This window comes from Ailuropoda melanoleuca, chromosome 20 (assembly GCF_002007445.2).
Source record: "Ailuropoda melanoleuca isolate Jingjing chromosome 20, ASM200744v2, whole genome shotgun sequence".
In the NCBI taxonomy this organism is placed as follows: Eukaryota; Metazoa; Chordata; class Mammalia; order Carnivora; family Ursidae; genus Ailuropoda; species Ailuropoda melanoleuca.
In genome coordinates, this window is record NC_048237.1 from 20,112,579 (window position 1) to 20,131,191 (window position 18,613).

The 18,613-nt window shown below is 35.1% G+C and overlaps 1 long non-coding RNA gene across 1 annotated transcript in view; it reads right to left on the minus strand.

Annotated features, from left to right (window-relative positions):
• The window catches only part of LOC117797273, a 238,291-nt gene that overhangs the window by 10,477 nt on the left and 209,201 nt on the right, over positions 1–18,613 (minus strand). The window contains exon 4 of the long non-coding RNA XR_004622219.1: positions 6,500–6,608. This is a non-coding gene — a long non-coding RNA (uncharacterized LOC117797273). The remainder of the gene's footprint in view (positions 1–6,499; positions 6,609–18,613) is intronic.

Consider the following 18,613-nt stretch of genomic DNA (forward strand, 5'->3'; position numbering starts at 1 on the left):
TTGTGAAATTGATTTCTAAGTTCCGAATAAGGATGCCAAGAACATGCTTCACTGGCTAAGAATGCAGAAACCACAGACCCTGCCCTCTGGAGTAGTAATCCTCTGTGGGTGAGGGCAGGTTAGGGGCTCTGAGAAAACCAAGCATGCCACATCCTCCAAGAGCTAATCAAAGTTAGTTTTCTTTATAGCAATAAAAGCTCTTTACAACACTTTATAAGATAGTTTAACTAAAACACGGAATAGTCTTAGAAGATGGGATTATATTTATGGCCCTACAGAATATTCTCGTTTTACTCAAGAAGTTGACATCCATTAGAGAAAGACACACATGAAACATTTAACAGAGGGGGGATTATTTTTACAAAGACGGTGACATAGACTGTGGAGTCCATAAAGCAGGTTTCTGAATGTAGGTTTATACTTGGGACAGTGCTCTAATTAGGGAATTTATCATACTTGGGGAAATTAGTCCACTTAAAACTGATACTTAGAGTCACATGCCAATATAACTCATTTGTCTTATTTTGTTTAATAGTGTTTGAGAGCAGTTGCAGAGAAAACAAAAGGAGTGATTGGTAAAGGGTATTAGACTTAGGGACTGCCAGAAAAGTCTTCTCTTAAAGTTATGGCTGCCATCACCTCTCTGCCTTGTGGGTGCTCTGTTATTTGTCACTGTTCACAGGTGCTTTATGACAAGAAACATAAAGCAAGAGGTGAAAGGGGGTAGTCTCCGGTCCTCTCTCAGTGGTTGTTACACTGCTGCTAGCGCCGCAAGTCTCTTTCCTCTCTGTCTCTTACGTATTATTAGTTTGTAAACATCTAATGCTTACACTCTTTTTCTTTAGGTCTCTACTTCTATTAACCCAGGTCCTGTGTCTAGATATTTGGCTGCTTTATTCCTCAAACTGTGACTTATTTATCTCTCTTATACTAGTAGTGGTTTTCTCTGTAATCGTCCCTCCTTAAAAACAAAGACAAAAAACAAAACAAAACAAAAAAACGCTGGATGTGACCCAGCCTGCCTTGTTGAAATCACCACTCCTTACTGCTCTCATTTGACATTTGCCAACTGCTTTCCTATGTGGAACAGATTGTATGCCTGCTTCTCTTCTCTTCTGGCACCTCAGGATCTAGAATCTGCCATGCCCATAGCCGTGGTGGAGCCTGCCAATTGTCCCCTGTGCCAGCTAGTCTGCCTGTGGGCATTTTCATTTTAAATCTTCATAGTTCACTATACCTTTGAACTTGACCTTTATTAACCTGATTTGGGCTGTTCTTTCAGACATTAGGCAGTAGTCTCCTTGAGGTCAGCCTGTTTCCATTTTATCCTCAACTGAATGTCCAGTATTCAATAAATATTTTTGAGTAAATAATTTGCTTATTTTACCATAGATCTCTCATGTTTATTAAAAAGAATTACAGGGGTGCCTGTGTGGCTCAGTCAGTTAAGCATCTGCCTTAGGCTCTGCTCATGATCTCTGGGTCCTGGGATCCAGCCCCGCATCAGGCTCCCTGCTTAGCAGGGATCTCTCTCCCCCACCCTCCCCCTCTGCCCCTCCCCACTGCTCATTTTCTCTCTCTCTCTCAAATAAATAGATAAAATCTGTAAGAAAAATTACATATAATTCTATGTTTATACTCCTTCAAGTATGGTTACATTTCATAACACTTTGTGTTTCACAAGGATGCCTCAGAATCACTAAGTATTTAAATCAACATTTCCAAATGTTGGGGGAAAATATGCTAAAGTTTGTTTTCCTGATTTATATATCATACTATGCTCAAGATAACATCTGACTTGGTTCCTTAAAAACAAAACTGCTATGAGTATTGATTAATTCTGTAGCCTTCTTGTTGCCACACCATCACCACAGCTTATTGCATGGGGTGTGTCATGCACTCTTAATGGCATGAGAGCACTCCTGACGGGTCCAAAATTGCTCTTGTGTGAAGGTAAAAAAAATCTTACTTTTTAAATGCATAACACACAGATATGTATACAGCCATAACAAATAGTATGTTTGCGATATTCACAGTTTATGGAGGCGATTGGGGAAAAAATGTTTAAAAATAAAATAAAAATGTTTTAAATTTAAAAATGTTTTAAATTTAAATTTAAATTTAAAAATGTTTTAAAATAAAAATTATCGTGGAGGGCGATAATGAAAAAAATGTTGAGAAAAACGGGAGTAAATAAAGGTAAAAAAAGAGCTTCATCCCTGCTTTGCAGAGAGCATGTCGGTCAACAGAGATACTTTCTGAACTGTCAACTTCTCTCAAACTTGAAAAAGTTTTCAATTTATTATTTTACGATAAACTTTCAAGTTTTTAATTATTTTGTCCCATCGTCTACATCCGATAGTCATTGGGTATAAGCACAAAACCATTTGTACTAATGTCATATGACTTTTTAAAACTGTACAGTTACGTGCAGTCATATTTATTTTAGTTTTAAAGAGCAAGACTGGATTCAAATAGATGCCTCTGTTGTCTCATGAATCACAAACTCATTGAGTCACAGCGACTTCTAGAGAAACTGTCTTCTCCAGAAATAATTCATTTCAGTTACAGCCAACTTTGTACAAGTCTCAAAAGTCCTGTATACTCTAACAAGTGAGCACTCTTCACAGCTCGAGTGCAATCAGAGCCATGACTCAAACATTTGAAGATATTTTCTTTGGACTGATGACTAATATTAGCTTCACCATCCCTAACCTTCCCTCTTTCACAGTGACTTTTTTCTATTCTGCTAATTAAATGAACACACTTCAATACTTTTAGCCTTGAAGTTCTGGAACACTAAACTTTTATATTTATTTGTTTGACATTCCTATTACTTATCAAAAAATCAATTAAGTAAATTTTAAAAAATCTCAACCACTTGATCCTTTGGGAAAATTTGACAGATTTTAATAGGTAGCCCTTAATTTCTAAACTTTAGTACATTTGGTGGTCCTGCTTTCCCTGGTATTTCATTTTCCAGATTCTTTTTTGACCAATTTAAACATTATTTTGAATTTCCCATCCTTAACCCTTGTGTTCTAAGCCCAATTCATTTTTCTTTCTGTTTATTGACGTTCTCACCCACTTTTACAAGGTCAACGTCACTCATGTACCAAACTTCATTAATATTAATTAATAAACTACCTTCTAGAAGCTCTGATAGCATATTTACTAAATGTAATACATATATTTCCAATGTACTTCTAGAAATCTTCACTTTCAAACTCTGAACATCTCAAGCTTGCTATATACAAACTTGATTTTTTTTAATCCTAAAATATACTCTTCTTTCTCCAAGTTCTATCTTAGTTAATGGCACAATACTCCCCATAACAACTATACAATTGAGTGTATCTCTTGTCTCTTCCTCAAAGCTCAAATAAAATCAGAGAGAATTCCATTTATTTCACCAGTATCTCTCTTTATTAAAAAATGTAATAATGGTTTTAGAGATTCCTTAATGTTAGTTTCAAATCCTGGTTTCTCTACTTGTAATTTGTGTGATCTTAAACAGGACAAATAATCCCTTATTTCTCAATTCCCTTATTGATACAATGGAAATAACCTTGAAAGGCAGGTAAGGAAAGGTAACCTATGAAAGGCAGAGAACAAAGTATGTACTCAACACATTTTTGTTTCTCTTTTCCCCAAATGTTTATCCTTTTTTTTTTTTTTATGCCGCTGACATAGATTATATGCTTCTTCAGTGCCATCTGGATATTCTGGCCCAGATTTTCATGCTTCTATTCTCTGTCAATGCTTATCAAAACACCACAATGTTATTAAGTTGATTATTCTGCCAAAAGCCTCCCAGAATTATCAAATGCCCACAATAAAAACATTCCTATAGCAAGAAAGAACATCACATCTTACACACTTCTGTGTATATCCAGTAACGTACCTATTTGTCATAGGCATAGATTACACATTTATCAAATGTCTTCTGATTTTGCTTGCCTCCCTTTGTAAAAACTTGTTCATAAAGGCTCTACTGGACCCTTTGTAAATATTACTCATTTTTAGAAGGGGGCTGTTACATTCAAGCTGCTGTTGATTTAAGGATTGTACAGGTGAAGAAAGAGGAACTGAGTTAAGGCACAGCTTCCAAATGGATTTCCAAATCTAATGTCTTCTTAGTCTGTTTTGTCTTCTGCTTTGTTGGCATCTAGATGTGCAGTTTCTATTGTTTAGGAGATTAAAAAAAAAAAAAGGCCCACAGTAAAGTCACGTAATCAATATGCTCTCAGTTGGACCTAACACTTCTCTTACTGTCCTCCTCTCATTTCTACTACTGTTCTCTGGACTGTAGGTTAAAACTGGAGAATGATGCTGACAATGATGGTGATGATAATAATAATGGGCTGTGCACAGACTTCCCCACTGAGTGTCACCTCCCCTGTACCCCTGTGATGGACATGACCCTAGTCACTATAGGAAAATATAAGTTCCTGCTGTTGTTTTCAGATGACTCTAGATCCTTTGGATATGACACTCAGTAATACAAGACATTTTGGAAAATTCCCTCTCTCACTTGAGAACTGAGGAATTATAAACCATCTTTAAGTGTCTTCTTACTATTTCTTCCAGATTTAACAAAATATGGCAGGTTTGTTTTTTTTTTTCCTAGCTTATAGTCTTACGTTAGCAGGGCTCATTTGCTGATTTCTATAGGTCTTTAAACTCTGATTAAGTCAAGATTCTTCTTAACATCAATTATTGGGAAATGTAAGTTGTTTCACAGATGAGTATGGGGATTTGATAAAATATGAAAAATCCTGGTAATCAAATTATCACCATCTGCAGCTCTACCGAAGTCTATTTCAATGATCTAACAAGATCTCTTGAGGTGTTTTATTGTATGGACTCTAGGAAGTAAATTTTCGTCTCCAACATTTCACATAATATAACTTGTTTCCCTTTTATATCTTCAATTTGGTATAGCATAAGTATAGAACATGGCTTATTATTTTTGGGGTGGAAGAAATTTGCAAGTTATAATTTTCATAATTCATGCAGAACAAAATGTGAAGTATCAATGTGTGGTTCCTTAATAAATTGGTATATTTGGCTACAGTATGTGTTTCAGCTCTTATTCCACCCTTTATCAAACATGCTGTTTTCCATGACGATCATAGTAGTGGTAAAGCTGGAAATGCATTCTGATTTTTTGTTTTACCCTGTGTTTTTGCTACTGCCAATACTGTCTTTATCTAGAGCACTCATCCTCACATCCATCCAACCAAAATTTAATTCAGGTTTTCACTTTTTTTTCTGTCTCCTCAGAGCACTCTGTAACTCTAGGTTAACACACTACCATATTCTGAGTTAAATCAGTGTTGGTTTAATATGTGTTGCTCTTTTTACCACACTGAAGACTTTTTGGGGAGTAGTAACCACATTTCCTTCTTTTTTAAATTTTCAACTATGACCATGGATTTTTTAATATTCCTATATTTCTGTCAACTGTATATTTCTATACTTTGAAGTCCTGCATTTAAGTTCACACATACATACACAGGAGTTTTTGACAAAATTCACTTACATATCTTACAAAATATCCTTTTTTATCTCTAGCATATCTTTTTGCCTTCAAGTCTAACAATTTAACATTAATATGGCCACACCAGTTTTATTATGTTTATCATTTGCATAGACTGTATTTCTCTATTATTTTACTTTCCTCTGATCTGGTTTCTTAATTTAGAAGTATTTCTTCTTAACAGCACTTTATTTTTTTATCTGATATGACAATCTGTCTTTAAATGGAAGGTTTGGTCCATTTACATATAATGTAAGTGTTTCATGCCTGAATTTAAATTTACCACATTGTCATGTGTTGTCTATTTTTTCCATCTGTCCTTTTTCCCCATTTCTTATATTCTACTTTCTTTCTTGTTTAATCAATTTTTTTTAGCATTTCAGTTATGTTTTTTTTGAATTTTTAAAGTTATTTGAATTGGGCTTCTGGGTGGCTTAGTTGGTTAAGCATCTGCCTTCGGGTCAGGTCATGATCCCAGGGTCCTGGGCTAGGTCCTGCATCACGCTCCCTGGTCAGTGGGAAGTCTGCTTCTCCCTCTGCCCCTGCTTGTGCTCTCTCTCTCTCAAATAAATAGATAAAATATTTTTAAAAATAAAGTTATTTGGATTATTCTAGAAATTGCTCCAGAGATTCCAGTATGCATTTTAACTTCAGTCTATTTTCAAATAATATCATTAGATTGACTTTATGAACACAGTAAAGACCTTATAATAGTAGAGTTCCATTTACCCTCCTCATGCACTTTGAGCTCATCTATCATTATGTTTTTCTACATATATAATAATCCCACATTATTTCCTTAAAATAGGCACTTGTGTATATACATATATATAAATGTATATGTGTGTATATATATATATACTCACATATGTGCATGCATACACCCATGTACGTGTCGTTATGATTTTGTGCATAAATTAACTTTTAGAAGGTATTTATAATTATCCAAATACTTACTTTATTTGTTTCCTGCAGTCAAAGTTTTAGATGTAATTGCTTCTCTCAATTTGAAGAACTTTTAGTATTTCTGGTGCAGGTTTGCTGGAGATGAAATCTCAGCTTCTATCTGTGAAAATACCATTATTTTGCCTTTATATCTACCCATTGCTTTCCCCAGTATAGAAATGTAAGTAGGTAACTTCATTTCCCCCCCCATTTTAACACTTTAAAGTCTTTTCTTTGTTTTCCGGCCTTCATTATTTTTGATGAGAAGTAGTCATCTTTTTATTGTTGTTTCTTTCTATGTGATGTGTCTTCTGCTAGAGTCTGGATGTTTTTAAGATTTTCTCTGCGTCTTTTATTTTTTAGTAGTTAGAATGACGTATCTAATGTGATTTTATTTACTTTTTTTACGTAAGATATGTTAATCTTGGATCTCTGTAATATTTTTCATGTACTTTGGAAAGATTTTGTTCATTATTTCAAATAATATTCGGTCCTATTTTCTCTCTTCTCTGTATCTTTTACTCCAATAACACACACACACATAACATGGTTCCATTTATTTCCAAATAATCTGTTATACTTTTTCACTTTTCGTTATGTTTGTGTTTCAGTTATTTTTGTTTTCAGTTTCAGGGATCTTTCCTCTGTTGAGTCCAAAAGACAATTAAATGACCACTTTAAGATGATTAAGTGAATTATTTTTATAGTGTATTTACATGTTTATTTTTGACATTTTAATTTTGGCTTTTATAGTTTCTGCTGAAATTTTCATCTTTTTATATGTATTGTATATTGTGATGGTTAATTTTATGTGTCAACTTCACAAAGCTAAGGGATGCCCAGATAGCTAGTAAAACATTATTTCTGGGTGTCTATAAGGGTGTTTCTGGAAGAGATTAGTATTTGAAGAGAATATCCTCCTTGACCAATGTGGATAAGCCTCATCCAAATCATTGAGGGCCTGAATAGGATAAAAAGAATAGAAAAATATAGAATAAAAAGCAAGATGAATTCTCTCTCCCTTCTCTCTCTCTCTTTTTTTTAAAGATTTTATTTATTTATTCGACAGAGATAGAGACAGCCAGCGAGAGAGGGAAGAAGCAGGGGGAGTGGGAGAGGAAGAAGCAGGCTCATAGCAGAGGAGCCTGACGTGGGGCTCAATCCCATAATGCTGGGATCACGCCCTGAGCCGAAGGCAGACACTTAACTGCTGTGCCACCCAGGCGCCCCTCTCCCTTCTCTTGAGCTGGAATATCCATCTCCTCATGATCTTGGACATTAGAGCTCCTAGATTTCTGGCCTTCAAACCCTGGTACTTATACCAGTAACTCCCTAATTCTGACTTCCAAATTCAGGCTGAATCATACCACAGGCTTTCCTGGTTCCCCAACTTGCAGATGGAAGATTATGAGACTTCTCAGCCTTCATAACCATGTGAGTGAATTCCTAAAACAATTCTCTTTGTCATCTCCTTTGAGATGTATATATATATGGTCAATATATATTTACTATAGATATATTTCATATATGGTTCTGTTTCTCTGGAGAAACTTGACTAATACATATACCTTTCCAGTACACTTTTATATAATTTTTGCAGTTATTCCAAGCTCTTTGTCTGAAAATTACAGTATCAGGGCCATCTACGGGTATGTTTCTAGTGTTTACTTTCCTCATCTTAGGTCCCATTTTCCTGCTTCTTCATGAAACTTTAAAATTTTTATGGTATGCTAGGTGTTGTGTGTAAAGTGGCAGTAGGGACTGGAATAAATACTAAAAAGATGTCCTTACCTCTAACAGGTTGATAGTGATACTGTGTCACTCTCTCCTGTCGTTGAGCTGAGTTGGGGCATCATGCATCTTTTGATAGACTCAGTTGACCATTTGCTTCGAATGTTTTAAAGGGGAAATATCTCTGGAGATCTCTTTTGTTTTATAGTGTAGTGTCCAGTTTTTGAGGATGTTAGGGAATTCTCTTAGCCTTTTAATACCTGCTCTAGCTTAATCTCTCATCTTGCTGACCAGTTCCCAGTATTTGAGGGTATAATTTGTATACTTGGAAGAGGTTCCATGTGCCCCATGTGCTGATCTCTTAACTTCCATGGTCTGGCCTAGCCTTCAGTGTATTACCCATATACTCATTGAAGATCAGTGATAAAAAGTTGGTGGTGGCTGCTGACCTGCTTTGTAGCTGAGGTTCCACAGGATTCCTTCTTTTCCCAATATTGGCCAGTGAAAACAGCCAGGAGACCCTTCCCTCCTAAAATGGGCCTTAATATTTTGAATTAAATTAATTTTAAATCCTTCTTTAAAAAAGATTTTATTTATTTGAGATAGAGAAAGAATGAGAGAGAGAGAGCATGAGCGGGGGCAGGGTGGGGGTGGGGGTGGGGCAGAGGGAGAGGGAGAAGCAGACTCTTTACTGAGCAGGGAGCCCGACTAGGGGCTCAATCCCAGGACCCTGGGATCGTGACCTGAGTCAAAGAGACACTTAACCAACTGAGCCACCCAGGTGCCCTGAAATTCATTTAAATTTCTCGAATTAAATTCATCATCAGCCTTCCGATGAATTTTAAAAGTTACTATGATTTGGTAATTTATTTGGCTTGTTTTCATTTTCTTTTTGTTTGTGTCTTTAAAGGGGAACAATCTCTTGTAACTTTATATAATTTAGAAGTAAAGGTTTCTTTTCGGTTTTTTTTTTTTTTTTTGTATCTCTTCAATTCCCACCAAGATAATTTAGAGATATATAGTACTTAATATGCTAGCTCTAATAACATTTATCTAATTGGAAGTTCTGTTTTCATGTTAGAGATTTTTTTTTTAAGATTTCTGGCAAAGAAATAATTAATTATGAATATCTGAAGGAACATATCTGTAGTATCACACTGAAATGCCCATGGGAGTTTTCTTAGGGTCCACAAAACTTTCAGACTCACGGGATGTCATAGGCCATGTTTGACAGCAGATTCACTTAGAAAAATTCAGGTCAGAAAACACAATTTTCCATCAGGGCAGGATGCATATTCTATGGTATAGGTGTCCTTCAAGTAGTCTGTGTTGCTCCCAGAAGCTATTTTCTTTGGTTCTTCAGATGATAGGTCACAGATGAAGGAATGAAAGGAAACTTACACTGGGGAGGTACAGAAGTCACCCTGGGTTAATACTTATTCCTCACAGGAACTATATCTCTTATAACAATTCCACTGGTATTGTTTTCAGGTTTCAGCAAAGGATAGGTCAGTTATAAGGGTCGCTGCAATCAGGATTGTTCAAAACTATGGCTCCCTACCAGATATTTATAATTCTCTCATTCCAAATGTAATGTACCTAAAAATGGTCAATTTTACCATAAGAAATGTTCTACTTTAATGCTTCTTAGAGAAAAGAAATAGAAAATTAACTGAAGGTCAGATTTTCTTCCAGTATCTAACATAATTAAAAGTGTTTGTACTTTCATGGTTCAACACTGAAAATTTCAAAACACCTAAATTATATTTTTCACAGAACATTTTATGAATCTTCAGCAGTTAAACATGAATGATAACATTTTTTTGGGTACAAAAGATTTTCTCTTCATCTGAATACCATTTGATATGGCAGCAAAATAATTTACTAAATACGAAAACTAAATTGATGACATGGGTTTACATATGTAAAAGAAATCAGAAACTAAAAGTCTATAAGAAGCATATTTATTTGCATTACAATCATCTCAAGCAAAAAAAAAAAAAAACAAACCAAAAAACCAAATTTATAACTTAGCCAATATGCATTCCAAAATAACATATTTATTGCATATTATATATTATTCATGCACTAAATGCTAATTCTCATTTAGATATCATAAGAGACAATTAAGAGATAGAATATTATCATATCCATCTCAGAAAGAAGGAATATGAGCCTTAGAAGAGTAATAAGTAATGAGCCCTCAGTCACAAAGCCAATGAGTTTGCATTGCAGAGCTACATTTAAGCCAGATCATTTCTTAACCACTACCCTAGGATTATACATAATGCTTTTGGGATATATGTGTACTATTTATTGAATAATACTAAATATTTATACTAAATCTCGTGAATAGCTGCCATTGATCTCACATCCTTACGAATTCTAGACCTCTCAATGATAAACAACTTGATTTTTGGTTAACTATATATAGTCTGTGCAAGATATTTTGGAAGGATGCAAATAAATTTTTATAGCTTATAGTGCCACTGACTAAATTTGTATTATTCCCAATGGTATTTTAAAAATCCCTAAAATATTATCCGTAAAATACTACGCATAGCTATATATAATATTAGTCTGCATATATATTTTTAAATAGGTTTAATTTATATTCTGGTGTGGTGAATATGAATCTTGGATATAAATTGGAAATAGTTGTTTTTAATGGTTACACATTCAAATATAGAATTTATTATGCCCATACTTTTAAAACTCGGTGGGGCAATGGATACAGGGATTACAAATAAGATGTAAAATTTGGGATGAAGACATTCATATACCTATTCTAATATTTTGACTGCAATACCAAGAAAACTCCAACTCCACAGACTCAAATAATAAGGAAGAATTCATTTTCATATAAATAAGATTCAAGGAGGGGCGCCTGGGTAGCACAGCAGTTAAGCGTCTGCCTTCGGCTCAGGGCGTGATCCCGGCGTTATGGGATCGAGCCCCACATCAGGCTTCTCCGATGGGAACCTGCTTCTTCCTCTCCCACTCCCCCTGCTTGTGTTCCCTCTCTCAATGGCTGTCTCTGTCTCTGTCAAATAAATAAATAAAATCTTTAAAAAAAAAAAGATTCAAGGAAAAGTATGTTCCAGATTGATTAATTTAGCAGCACAATCACATCATCATACCCCTAATTATTACCATCTTTCCATGCTGCCACCTTTAGTGGGTTAAAGTTGTCCTTGGGCTCCAGCTACTATAACCACAAGATCAGAGATATAGTGACAGGTATAAAATACAGAGATGATAATGTACATCAGAAAAAAAGGAATTATCTCTTATTGAACTTTGTAAGACTAAAGGGACAATTTCAAGCAGTTTTTCAATAGATGTTTTTCTTCATCTCATTGGCCAGGATTGCATCACATGCCCATACCAAACCAATCACTAGCAACAGAAATGGGCCACAAAAATGGGCTTTTTAGACTATCTGTGATTTACCCTTAAATTTTGAATTGGCTTCCCTACTCTGAATAATAGAAGGGGGAGAGGGAAAACCTCAAACTCATTTGAGACTGAAACTAGGGGGAATAATGGCGCTGTCAAAAAAAAAAAATCTCAATTATGTTCATGAAAAATAGTAGTGTGTCAGCCTTTCAATTGCAATGGAACTTTAAAAATAGTATACATGATTACAAATAATGTCATTTTATTACATTCATGAAACATAAAAAAATTACTTTTTCCAAGAATGGCTAGGAATTACATAAAATGGTTGATGTCTGTAAAGTAATGTGATTTTAAAACTACAGCTGATAAATACTGTCCCAGCCCCTGGTTATAGTTGTACTTAAGAATTTTCATTGTGAAAAAAGTGAGTTTTCAGTTTGAGTATTAATTTAGCTCTGAAGCTTAGGTACCAAGTAATATTGTAAATGTTACATGACTTATGGGCTTATAGAAATTGTCCAACATAAACTGTTTGGATGAAAATTGTCTAATTATAGTGACTTCTATATTTTTCCTTAAAATTAGAGACATAATTTATTATTTAGAGAAAGTTTCCTTTTATGACATGTTTAATTTTTAACTGGAGAGTATTTGTGAATAAAATACTGAGAAATCAAACCAAATACTGAGGAAATGGGAATAATACAGCAAGATGTTGAATAAGGATATAGTTTAGGAGAAATTTCATTGGTTCTCGCAGAGCTTTTATCTATATTTAATCTACAATCGTTTATGAAATTGGTAGATATTTTGTTTATCATACTACTAATTTATAAATGTATTCATAGTTGTTTAATGACTACCATGGTACACTATGTAATGTGGTAAGATTACTCAATAGCTGTACTTAAGTATTTCTTAATCTTTAAAATGGAGACAAAAAATGAGCCATTTTAAAGAGAATCAGCTATCGTTGTATGATAATCTCCAGTATCATCTTCATCGTGATCTGTGGCATAAAAACATACTTCATATATTTTAGAGGGAAAGATGGATTTGCTTTTAGGGGTTGTACTGCTATTTCATTAAAAAATACTTCTATGAATATATTTAAATGTAAATCCATCTATAATTTTTTAGATGACCCTGAAGAAAGAGGGGCAGGTTCTGTTTTCAATAATGAAAGGTATCTTACAGTTTTTTCTTAGTATAGATGTGTTTTGTTGTAACATTTTTTTCTTTTCCAATGATTTTAGTTTAGACTGACAGACTGACCCCAAAAGCTCTGTGTGTGTGTGTGTGTGTGTGTGTGTGTGTGTATGTGCATATGTGTCTGTTCTTTGTTGATTTGTTTCTATTTATAGAAATTATGCATTTGGGAGTTGTGATGTGTGTTTATCTGTGTTTCTATATTTAATTCCAGTCACATTAGGAAGAGATTTTTAAGAAACATTAGAGACTTTTCCAGGACAATGCACTGGCTTGATTTTTCTTTACTTTTGGCTCAAGGAAAATAATATGAAAGAGACTGCCACTGGTTTAAAACTGCAGTCCTGAACTCCCATTCCTTATGTCTAAAGAAATCACCCATTAGAAATACATCAGTATGTATCATCATTGTGTACTGAGTCTGGGAGGTCTGCCCACTGCATGTGAGTGGGAAAAGAAGATCTCTAAGGAAGACCTGTGCCAGGCATGCTGGGAGTAGAAATGGGGCAGGAACAGAACCAAGGGAAAAACACTGGTACACTTGGTTGTGACAAAATATAGAAGTTTTCAGTGACATTAAAAATGAGAGTAATCGGCAGGTGAGGAGAGGAGGCTGTTGGAGATTTGACGAGGGAGAAAATATTCAAGATTTCATAAAGTTATTAGCATGTGGAAGAGAATGTTGTTAAGACAAGAAATATATATACAAATATACACATGGATATTTATATCATGCTTATAATTTTAAAGGGTTTTCTAATATAGGAAAAAGGTCTTTGATTTTTTTTGTTGAATTAGATGCAGTATATTAAATGTGCATTTTCTGAGTTTTGTTTTAAAGTAAATGGCTTTTCAAAATAAAACGCTTTGCACAAAAAATGAGGCATGATTACACACAAGCGTCGTAATTCACTTGTTATTAATACAGCCTAATGCTTAAAGTGGGGGTGGAGGAAGTTAGAGTATTTAAAGAATGATGATTCTTGGTGAAAGATTCTAGAGCACAATGTGTTAAAGCAGCAGATTTACTTGAATACATACAAGCATTTAGTACACAATGCAGGAATGACTATGTCCATTCAATTGTATTTGTCATCCAGTAGATTTCACTAAAGGAAGGCATTTATGGCTATGCCCCTCCTGAAGTTTATTTGAAACAACTAAATGTTCTCCAGATGCCATGTAATGCCAGAGCACTTGGTTGTAGAGTCCTGACAAGTTGCAGGATGCAGAGAACACATGCAGTCCGGCTGGGGGACTGTGACTACTGTGCAAGACCTGTGAGAGCAGGGGAAAGAAAAGGCATCTACTTTCAACAACTATTTTTCCAGTGTGGCAGAGCTGAATATGGGCACCGTTCTACAAAAGTGTATTACCGCAATTGCCTGCTTAAGAAATCTGGAGAATTAAAAAAGAAAATGGAGTAATTTAATTAAAGACCAGTAAATTAAATGAGGAAACTAAGCAAGAAATTAATGGTGAAGAAAATTTTAGGAGAGGTTTAGATTGGCAGAAATACCTAGAATTACATCTGGCTCCTAATTAGCAGAAATACTCTCTGTGCCATTTTACTCAATGGTGCCTCCTCTGCTGTGCACGTATTTTCATTCTCAGATGGTTCCAGGATATTGCCAATAATCTACCTTTGTTCGGTCATCTATCTACTGTCTAACATCATTCACTCGGTATACACTGAACAAATTAAAATAATTATTTAGAAGCATAATTCATTATGTATCCCCATTTTACAATTGAATATAAGAATGTCTTCCTAGACAGAGGATAAGTGCCCAGGAAAATCAATTTATTGAGTTTCTCTACAGAGCTAAGGTTTTTTATTATGTGACATGTCAATTTATTGCTGTCTTATATCACTGTAAGTTATGTTTAACAATGATTGTGATAGTTAGCCTTCTCAAAGTTTTTTGGTGGATGTAATAATAAAATGGGAAACTTTGTTTAGTTTTGATTGACTCTGGTACTCAGCCATGAGTCCTTGGGAACTGGGCCAGGAGGATGATTTTAATTCAGTACTCAGAATCACGTCTCTTCCCAAGTTAGGCTGTTGTCCTGGAACTTAAACGACACCTTCAACCTTCTACTTTTTCTAATCTAATATATTACAAAGACTTGCCTTAGAACAGACCCTAGTTTAATGCTTCCTATCAATTCTCTGGGAAAGCTCAAATTTGGGGTGAATCGTGAGGATATGAACCCAGGTCATCACATGGAAACATCTGCCATTTAGCTCACTTAAATAAATAGCCACAATGTTATGCTCATGGAAACTCTTTAGGACTTTGCATTCAGAAGTGGCAGGGGGAGGGATAATTAGAGGAATATGCTTCTCAAAGGTATGAAGGAGATGAATTGGACAACTCTTTTTTAAAGGGCAACATTCTAAGAACAAAAACTACATTTGAAGCTAATGAAAGGTTAGATCATATGGGAATTATTGAAAACACTTTTGGATAGGGGGTAATCAACTAGAAATGGATAGCCCAGGGAACAATGGAAGCTATGAAGCATGAATATATAAAAATCAATTTGAAAGGAGAAATCATTACAGGCCAATACCTTTGTTAGTGTGCAATCAAAGAGAACATTTTCATTTTTTTTCTTTAAAATTACATGTTCAAAAATATTGCTTCAGTTTAAAAAAAAATAATAAAATACAAGGGTGCCTGGGTCATTCAGTTCGATAACTATCTGACTCTTGGTTTTGGCTTGGGTCATAATCTCAGGCCATGAGATTAAGCCCTGTGTCTGGCTCCAGCGGGGAGCTGCCTCAGACTCTCTCTCTCTTTCTCTCTCCCTCTTCTGCCCTCCCCCCTGCTTGTGTACTCTCTCTCTCTCTCTCTAAAATAAATAAATAAATCTAAAAAAATGAGGAGGGCACTCATGAGTCCAGAAGAGGGCACGTATTGCATGGTGCACTGGGTGTTATACGCAACTAATGAATCATCGAACTTCACATCGGAAACTGGGGATGTACTGTATGGTGACTAACATAATATAATAAAAACATTAAAATAAAAAAAAATTATATCGTTTAAAAATAAAATATATACTATCACAAAAATTTTTATTTCCTACATTCAGTAATTTTTCTGAAATCTTTAGTGAGTAGCAGTACCTCTCTATGAAAGTCTTAACCTGTGTTTCTCCTTTATTTCCTCCATCCCCCTAAGAAACATTAATAACACCTTATTAATAACTTTTTCTTTAAAGTTTTTAACTCAATCCAACTAACCTAAATTCTAGTTCCTGCCCTCCAATGTGAAGGGGAGATAGCTACTGCAATTGTCATTTCTTTATTCTGTCCAATAAGTATTTCATTTCATTCATATTTATTACCTACTTTTACAAGTTTACCTGACTCCAGCATCCTGTTTATTCCAATTCTCATTCCTTAACTATTTACTCTATATAGTGGCTTTCTATAGTCTATTTTATTTGATTGGATCCTTAGATATATTTTAGTCATCTTTTTTGAGGAAAATGAGATCATTAGAATATATTTCATCAGTTATCACTTACAGATATGCAAGTTCAGTGCTGAAATACTTCGTAGCCAGCATGTAACAATCCACCATTTGAAAGGAATATAAAATATATACTTGTATAATTTAACATGTTAGATTTAATATAGCTGCTCAGGTATCTTAGACATATTGTTACTTTCTTAATATCGAGTAACTCTAATTCTGTGTCCTTATTCTGCCAGATGGGTGAGATACTCAGTCCGCTAACCCAGATTCTCCTGAAGTTCCAGTATTTGACGTACGGCCATGTTGGCAGGAGAAAAATCTGTGATGGACGGCAGTCCGTCTTTGCTCCTGCTGATATGCTCACTGTACAGTCCTGTAAAGCCCTCTAGGCTATGAGCTCTGTTGTTTCCAGTCCAGCTTCTGGACTTCAGGGCCCAGAATCCAGCCTTTGAAGGCACATGACACAGTCATTCCTCTCTTCCCCTCCAAGTATTATCACCCCCCAAATATGTGCCACGGATTTGTGGACATCTCTCTCCCTCTTCCATCACCCACACCCCCACCTGTCAATTTTCTACTTTTCTTTTGTCTCTGGGAATTTTATCTTTTCCCTATTCTGTTGCTCTTAGGAGTACAGCAAGACTATATTCCAGAACGGCCCCTTTGGCAAGTTTAGACTTCTACAAAAGTCAGAAATAAAAATTCCAGGTAACTACCATTTTTTGCTCTGCCAAAAATACCTAGAGTAAATAAATGCAGAAGGCATGGGAATATGTTTGGAAGTAAAAAAGAGAAGGGAATAGGGAGCAAGACAGAAATATGGATTCTTACCTCAGTAAATTTCTCTAATATGTAAACAAATATCACAGGCTTTAAAGAAACTTCATTAAATATTTATTTTCAGGCTCATTATTTCAAACATGTAAGATATATAGCTATGATAAGGCAAATGAAGTCCATACAATATTATGTGACTTACAGTCAACCAAGGAAAACCGTTAATCAAATTGGTCATGCCCTCATGAAACTTACAAGATGGGGGAGAAAATAAATATCAAAGATATAGAAATGTCCTTGATAAGGAAAAGAACTGTGTGAAAGAAGACAGTTTGAGTGTAGAAACATAGATTCTATTTTGGACTGTGTGTTATTTACTACTACTGATTTAAAACATAACATAAACTTCAGGTCTTAATACAATGCAAATTTATTATCTGAAATTCTTGTAGGTTAAAAGTTCAACACAAGTCATGGTAGGCTAAAATCAACATGTTGACAGGGCCATGTTCCTTTCTGGAGGCTCGAGTGGAGAATTCATTTCCTTGCACTTTCGAACTTTTAAAAGATATTATATTCCATGGTAATCCCCTTCTTCCATCTTTAAAGTCAGCAACGTTGCATCTCTCTGAACATTTTTCCATAATCATATTTCCTTCTGACTATAGTCAGAAAAGGTTCTCAACTTTTAAGTATTCATGTGATTAGACTGGACCCACCCAGATAATCCAGAGTAATGTCCCTGTATCAATGTCTTTAACATAATCACATCTGCAAAGTTCCTGTACAGTGTGAGGTAACATAGTCACAGCTCCCAGAAATTAGGATAGGGACAAATTGGGGGTGGGTAAGCATTATTCTGCCTATAAAAGACTAATTGAGTTTAAGGTATCTTTGAGATAGAACTGTTCCTGAGTTTTGTTTGTTTTTTTAAGATTTTTTTTAGAGAGAGAGCACAAGTAGGGGGAATGGCAGGCAGAGGGAGAAGCAGGCTCCTCACTGAGCAAGGACCCCGATGCAGGACTTAATCACAGGACCCTGGGATCATGACCTGAGCCGAAGGCAGACACTTAACTGACTGAACCACCCAGGCATCCCCGGGTTTTTTTGTTTTATGGTCTTTTTAACTGTATTAAAAAATCGCTGCTCCCTGTGTTGAAAAAGAAACATATTGCGTTTCTTTCTAAGCAAAGTTTTCAGAATAGCTTACTGGTGTCATTTAATTGATTTTAAGCTTTGGGTATGGGAAGATTATCAGGAAGGATAGAAAATTCATTTCCCCACTAAATATTTTGATTAGAGTTCAAAAGGGTGAAACCATTGACTTCACAAGTTCCATGTATATAGAGCAAAGATCTTTAATCCTTTTTCTTTCAGTTTTTAAATGGAATTTAAACCAATATGCTTCAAATATTAATATTAAGGCCCTAAAGATCTCATTTTTCTGTTGACCATGTAGTGTCAATGTGGGCTCTTAGGAAATAACTTACTGTGGAATGCTTAATGCTAGATTCAA